Raw genomic sequence first — 7,699 nt, forward strand, 5'->3', positions numbered from 1 at the left:
AATAGAACAGAACTGTTTAGGTTTTGTAATCCGACTACGACCTAATTTTTTGTATTCTTTATTCTTTTTTCTATTTTAATAAATTCTCGGCTTCTTGGTTGCAGGCTCGGTTGCTTGGGTGGTGCCAACCTAGTTGGGATCACTCTCCCTCCGACCTTCCCTTGAAACCCGCTTTTACTCAAAAAAATTAGTAGAAAACATATAATGTCCACCATATAATTCATAGTTTCAATTTAGAGAGCTATGTTTTGTCGATACATAAGAATAATTTTTTATAAAGATAAAATGCCCTTGGTTGTATAATAAAAAATTAATAGTGTAATTTATAATACTTTGTGATAATTTGTTACCTGAACTTGATAACATGTCTTAACTATTGGATCAATCCGACATCGCAATGAATCTGAAAAACAAGACGGAGGTCAGACGTGACCGGAGTCCGACAAACCCGCTTTGATGTCTACCTTAGTTTTATACTTGGATCCAATTGAAGGGTACAAACTAATTTTGAGATAGTAGTTAACGTACCGAACCTTGTGGTTATACCTGTCTATTTATAATGTTTGATTATGTTAAAGTTGTCACTTCATTAGGAATCTTTATGAGTTTAGGATTCCTATTCTTTTAAGGAGTCCGAATTCTGGAAGGAATCCTCTTTCTCATAGGATTCCTGAAGTTTCTCTTTATCATTGGACCCAAAGCCATACGTGTCACGTCCGTGTCTAAAAATTTCGAATCTCTATTTTCCGAACTAGATTATAATATTCATCTTTTAGAGTATAAATTAATTACGAATTTAAGTATATTGTTGGGTTTAATTTACTGTTTCTATAGGTGAAGATTAAAAGTTTTGAGTATATTTTATAAAAACTTATAAATTTAAGGACTAAAATCAACCTTTATTCTAATTACCAAATTATACATATACATAATACGAATTAAGCAAAATATAATAATAATAATAAGTTAATGGATTATATTACCATTAGAATGATATATGACATTTCTTTTAATTGAAAAGAAAAAGAAAGAAAAGATACATATCATGCCTATAATTGAAATTATATTGTCATGTATCTTAATTCTCGGAAAAGAAATCATGTGAATATACTTAATGGTAAAAGATGTGTCCTACATGCAAGTCTACATGCAAAAGAAAATGTAATAAAAAGATTTAAAGTTGTATAAAACATGACACATTTGTGCTACATGTCTTCATTTTATGCTTTGAAAAGCCATGTGTACATCTTAAAGTCATGTGTCTTTAATTAGTAAATAATGGATTACATAATATTCATTTTATGGCCAAAAAAGAAATATATAAGGAAGAGTGGTTTTTGTTCAAAAGGGGGGGGGGGGGGGGAAGGAAAAGGGTTTTGAAAAAAATAATTTTATGGTGTTTTTATAGAAAGATTAAAAGGAAAAAGATTTGATTTTTATTCCCTTCCTTCAATTTTAATAAAAAAAAGAGAAATTCTAATTATTTATTAAATTGATTTTGTGAACTCATGCTTTTATGGAAATATATTATTTAAATTATTTACTTTTTATTTTGATTGTAAAATGATGAATTTGAAGTACAATATGGTTTTTGGATTGAGAAAGTAATTGAGAATATTACGATAATGATTTTATATATATATCCATCTAAAGTAATCCAGATCAGTGGTTTTATATTTGAAGTCCATGTTTAGTGAGGGACATGGTATGTGTTCACAGTTGAAAGACTTATCGGGTATGGTAAAGAAGTCTTGAGTAAGACCATGCGGGATAGGTAAAATTATGAGATATCTCGATTCTATTGATGGGATTGATACGTAAGGCGAGAAACTCTAGGATAGATATAATGTTAAGTTTGTTGATTATGAATTTAGTTTGCTAAACCGTTTGTTTGATTATGAATTTGGTTTGGTAAAACGTTTATTTGGTTACAAATTGGTTTGATAACCCGTTTATTTGGTTACGAACTCGTTTAATAAAGAATTTATTTAATTATGAGCTATATTTGATAAACAATTTATTTGATTACGGTTTATTTTGTTAATTCGAAAACATCGATATTTATTTGTGAATTGATTTCATTTGTGATACGAGTTGATTTGATAAAGTGATTTGGGAACTTAAAAGTTTATCGGTTTTGATCAAATATTTATATATATCTTTTATAAAATATATTACATTTTAAGAGGATTATATTATATGAATTATCATAAATTCGAGATACTAAATATTAATTTATGCTCAATAATTTTATTGTGAACAAGAATAAAATTATATAGTAATAAAGTGAAATATACAATTAAATGATTAATGAGTCAAATAAGATGTGAATAATTAAAGAGAACTACCTAATTTAAGAGAACTACCTAAAATAGATAGAACTACGTGGCTTTGATTCCCGATTTAAAGATTAAAGACGTTCGGGATACGTAGGAAGCTTGATAAAATTATCGAGTTCAAGCAAAATAATTAAATAAAACTTTAGGTAGTCCAAATAAATTTTTATCTATTAGAAAATTAAATTCAGAATTGAACTAGTTAGAAATTGAAAAGCCGAATTCGTAGACTGTTATCTTATTTTCTTTTCATACCCGATGCTGTTTAGGGCCGGATGTGACAATACGTGTTGCTTTGGCCTTTGATTAGCTGCAGTTAGACGTTTTGTCATTGGGTTTGGACTGTCGTCCCAATTATAGGCTCAACTTTAGTCATTATGCGACCTTTTATTCAAAAAGCGTGATCCTGCTATCATCCATGCGATGTTATTTTTTCAAACTTTTATAAATTGCACAAACACATATTTATTTTTTCATATTTCTCCTATAAATTATGGATTTAGATTCTATTGAATCATTATTATTTTCTTTCTCTATAATTCACTATTATTATTTTTCCTATAAATTATAATTTTTTATTGAAATAATATTGCTTAGGATTATTTTATGCATCATTATTGAATGTATATATATATTTTTTTTCAACAAACCGCGTAAATGTCGTGTATGTTTTTTTTATTAAGTTTTATTTATTTTTCTTTGTTGCATAACAAACTTATTTCCCTAATTTAATAAAAAAATATGCAAGAGGAATCCAAAAAGTCAACTTCAAATTTTTTAACTCCATTATTGACTTAATTAATGGTAATAATTAGTAAAATGAGATCATTAAAATTAGCTCCGAGATCACATAATTGTAAAATCAAGCAATGGAATGATTATAAATACTACTACATTTTAGGAAAAATGTGTATTTAAGCTCCTATTAATTTAAATTTAATTGATAAGCTATTCTTATTTATATTAAGGGATGTTTGATTCTCGCGTGGATAATGAAATGAAATCTAGAAAGGATAACAAAGAGAAAAAATGAAATCACATTGAATTTCTTTGTCTGTTTGTTTTGATTACAGAAGGGGAAGATATACATCCGATTCCTTTTGTGATTGTTTTTAAAGTAGATCTGTTCACGGGTCTACGTATCCGTCCAGACCCGTATCCACTGGGCCGGACTTGGACATGAAAATTTGTCTCTTGGCTCAGGCCCGCTAAAGCCCCTCTTTTTTGGGTGGGGTTGGAATTTATAAAAATAGCACGGGGTGGCCCAGTCCTGCCCGTCTATTAATATTAATTAATAAAATTTATATATTAATATTTATTTTTAAAAATAAATTTAATTTTTTATTATTAAAAATTATACATATATATTTAGGTATATGAGCTGAGTTTGAGATTTGATTTTTCGGAACGGGCTGGGCTTGGGATTAGCATTTTTAGACAAAATCCCGCTGGGCCCGATCCGAACTCGTCCCAGTCCGACCGAACATGTCTAGTTTAAAGGAGATAATACACTAGAGTTGTAGATTGTTTTTAATAATTTTTTTTTGTTATATTAAAGTTTAGGTAAGGGTATGCCTACCTACTTCCAAAGTCAAAGCAAAATATATACCGAGATGAGAATTTAAAGTGAAATTTACAGATCACCTACCAATAAAAGCTAAATTTTAATAATAATTTTTATACATATATGTTATGCATTAATAAAATAATGACATGAAAATATAGGAACGAATGAACTTGTGTACCTTGAGATGAGGTTACACTTACTCTATTTACATTGATGTCGAATTATAGAAAACAGTTATGAGTTGTAGAGTAGGGTGTGCCACGTATCTCTTGTTGATAAGAGGAAGCACGTCCAGATATCGGGACTTGATATCCATCAAACCCACTAGGCCCATGATTCTCGGGATCGAACGTGATCATGATAACAACTTGATCATTGACTAGATCTACTGAGACTTCTCGAGCCAATCTTTCTAATATGCAACCATACTGTTTGATTTCGTTGAAGAGATACCATACACTCTCTATCTTTAAGAGTTGGTTCGAACCTCTCAAACGTCACGCGACAAAATTAAATATCTATTTAAAAAATGAAATGCTTAATAACTAAAAATAAATTACCTAAATTTTATAATAGTGAGGAGGGATCTAGGCTTTAAGCTATGTCGTGTCACCGCACACCTTAGGCATAAATTATTTCTTTTGGTGTTGTTATACCCAGTCTCAAATTCCCACCTCCTAGCCCCGTGAAAGGACGAAAATGTCCTTTCATGGGTTGAGGGTGGGAAAATGCTATTTTTTTTTGCCTTTCCGACACACGGGCGTGTCACGCCTCACCGTGTGGTAGGGCGTGATAGCCCCACGCCTCACCTTGTGGTCGGGCGTGTGGCTATCACGCCCGACCACACGGTGAGGCGTGATAGCCACACACCCGACCTCACGATGGGACGTGATAGCCACACGCCCGCGTGTCGGGAGGGCAAAAAAAATTAGTCCGCTATTCAATTAAACCCGTAAATACCTGTTACGTGTTCAAACTACACAATTTTAATTAAAACCTGTAAAATATCATACAATTTTAATTAAAACCCGTAACAATAATATAAGTTCATGAATAAATATTAACTAAAATTAACAAAATAAAAATTTAACTAAAACTAACAAAATAAAAATTTAGTTAAACAAAATAAAATTTACAACAACTAAACTTAACTAAAATTTACAACATAAAAATTTAATTAAACTAAATTAAACAAACTAAAAATTATAAAAATTTAATTAAATTTAAAATTAGGAAAAAAACTTCTCACGTAGGCATATGAAGAATATGCCTCCACCACAGGTTGGGCATATGAACATCACGCCCCACCACAGGTGGAGGCATATGAACAATATGCCTCCACCACAGGTGGGGCGTATGAACATCACGCCCTACCATAGGTGGAGGCATATTGTTCATATGCCTCCACCTATGGTGGGGCGTGATGTTCATACGCTCCATCTGTGGTGGAGGCATATTCTTCACATGTCCCGACACCGAAAAGTTGATTTTTAAAAAATCATTCGATTTTATTTACAACAATCGTAAATAAAACATATTTTTGAACAAAATTACATATCATTAGTCATTTCCCATGTTTTTTCTTTATCAAATTAGTCCGGATTAGATTTTAGTGAGTTTTATGTTTTTTGAGAGGATTTGAAAATTTGAGAAGATGAGTGAATTTGTTAAAAGGGCAATTTCGTCTTTTCACGAGGCTAGGGGTGTGAAATGGTGGCTAGGTTTAGTAATCCACTTTCTTTTCCTTAAATACAATATAAATATTATAATATATACTCCGTACTTCAATAATCAAAGAAATTATAATTAAAAAGGATTTTACTAAAGATATAAATAATAATTTAAATAAGAAGTCAGCTTTGATATATATATAAAATTTAATGAAGCATATTCCATGGACATAATGTTGGGTTGGTGAGAGTACGGTAACAAAGTGGCCAATACTTGATTGGTCTTAGGACCTGTTTGTTTTACCTACTGTTTGCTATTATGATTTACTGTTTGCTGTTGTCGTTTGCCGTTTGCTATTTGCTATTGGAAAAAACTGCTTTTCCAAAAAGCAGAAATTCTTTGCTTTTGTAAAAGGCTGCTTTTTAGGTGTGAAAGACAAACACGAGGTTACTAACCAAACACCTAATGTTGCTTTTCAGATTTAAAAGACAAACAGAAAGTCACTAACCAAACACTTAAAACTCTCAATTTTGAAATGAAAAGGCAAACATAAACATGAAAATGAGCAAACAAACACCCCTCAATTTTACAACGGCACGCAAATGTTTTTGGTATATATATTGTTATTTGAATTGCCCAGAATCAATTTATTTTACCATTATAATTTTTTTTAAATTAAATTAAATTTGAACTAGAAAAAAAAAGATCAAATCATTTTAAATAAATATAAAAAAAATTATGTGTCATGTGTCATTTTTGTATTGGTGACTGCTGTTAATTTTCCAACAAAGTTAATTTTCCATGCAATATGGGTTGAATTTTATCTAATTTGATAGGTCAGGGGCCAAATATGACCAAATAATAGGTCAGGGGGCCAAATGCACAAATTTTGGATAGGTCAGGAGCCAAAAAGTGCTTTGAGCCTAAAAAAAATGCTTTTCAGGTGTGAAAGACAAACAAGAGGTTAATAACCAACCACCTCATGCAGAGGTTACTAACCAACCACCTCATGCAGGCAAACAGGAGGTCACTAACCAAACACTTAATACTCTCCATTTTGAAATGAAAAGGTAAACATGAGCATGAAAATGAGCAAACAAACGCCCTCTCAATTTTACAGCGGCACGCAAATGTTTTTGGTATATATATTGTTATTTGAATTGCCGAGAATCAATTTTTTTTACCATTATAAATTTTTTTAAAATTAAATTAAATTTGAACTAGAAAAAAAAGATCAAATCATTTTAAATAAATATAAAAAATTTAACTCCTATCATATATTAATTACGTTGAATTTTATAATTAAATACAAATTGAGATAATTCATGGTGAGGATAGAAACCATTCATGATAGGAGTGATCGGGCGGCTTAGGTACCCAAACCCCAGGTCTCCTCTGCACTGTGAAAATTCATGTTCTAATTACCTTCCAACCTTCATCATTTTGTTTATTAAAATTGCAAATTTTTCATTAATAAAAAATCTCAACTTTCGTTAATGAGCCTTAAGATTGCATATTATTTCATAAACGTTAATTTTAAGATTCCACTGTTTCATACGAAAAGGCTAAATGTATTCTCATCGAATAAGAAAAAGGAAAATGTTCATGAGTGTATTGTCCAAAAGATAAATCATCTAAAGCTCTATAAACTCTTCTAATCTAATTTATAATCATCTTAATAAAAAGATAAATTACTTGTAGAATTACATATGGTGCATTAAGTATTATGACCGTATTTGGTAAAGAGTTTTTTTTTGAAGTAAAATTAGAGGTTTGAACCATTTTAAAAGTTTTAACTAGTCAAACCTTTAATCACGGTGTTTGATGAAGAGACATTTGAAAGAGTTTATTGAGTTCAAAAAACTAATTTTGAAAAAGCTCATTTTAGAAGTTTTTTTCAATTAGCTTATTGATCCATCTCTTTTGAAAGACATTTTTACCCTTATTTATTACCATTTAACCTCAAATAAAGACTTTACCATGTTCTTATTTGTCATTTTACACAAACAGCTATTAAGGTTTAATACCGTCTCAGCCCCCTCAAATTGGCCCAATACTGCAACTGACCTCGTACTTACACTTTTAACAAGTAACCACTCCAACTTGTTGATTTCGAACAACTAAC

This window comes from Euphorbia lathyris, chromosome 9, assembly GCF_963576675.1.
Source record: "Euphorbia lathyris chromosome 9, ddEupLath1.1, whole genome shotgun sequence".
NCBI classification, from domain to species: domain Eukaryota; kingdom Viridiplantae; phylum Streptophyta; class Magnoliopsida; order Malpighiales; family Euphorbiaceae; genus Euphorbia; species Euphorbia lathyris.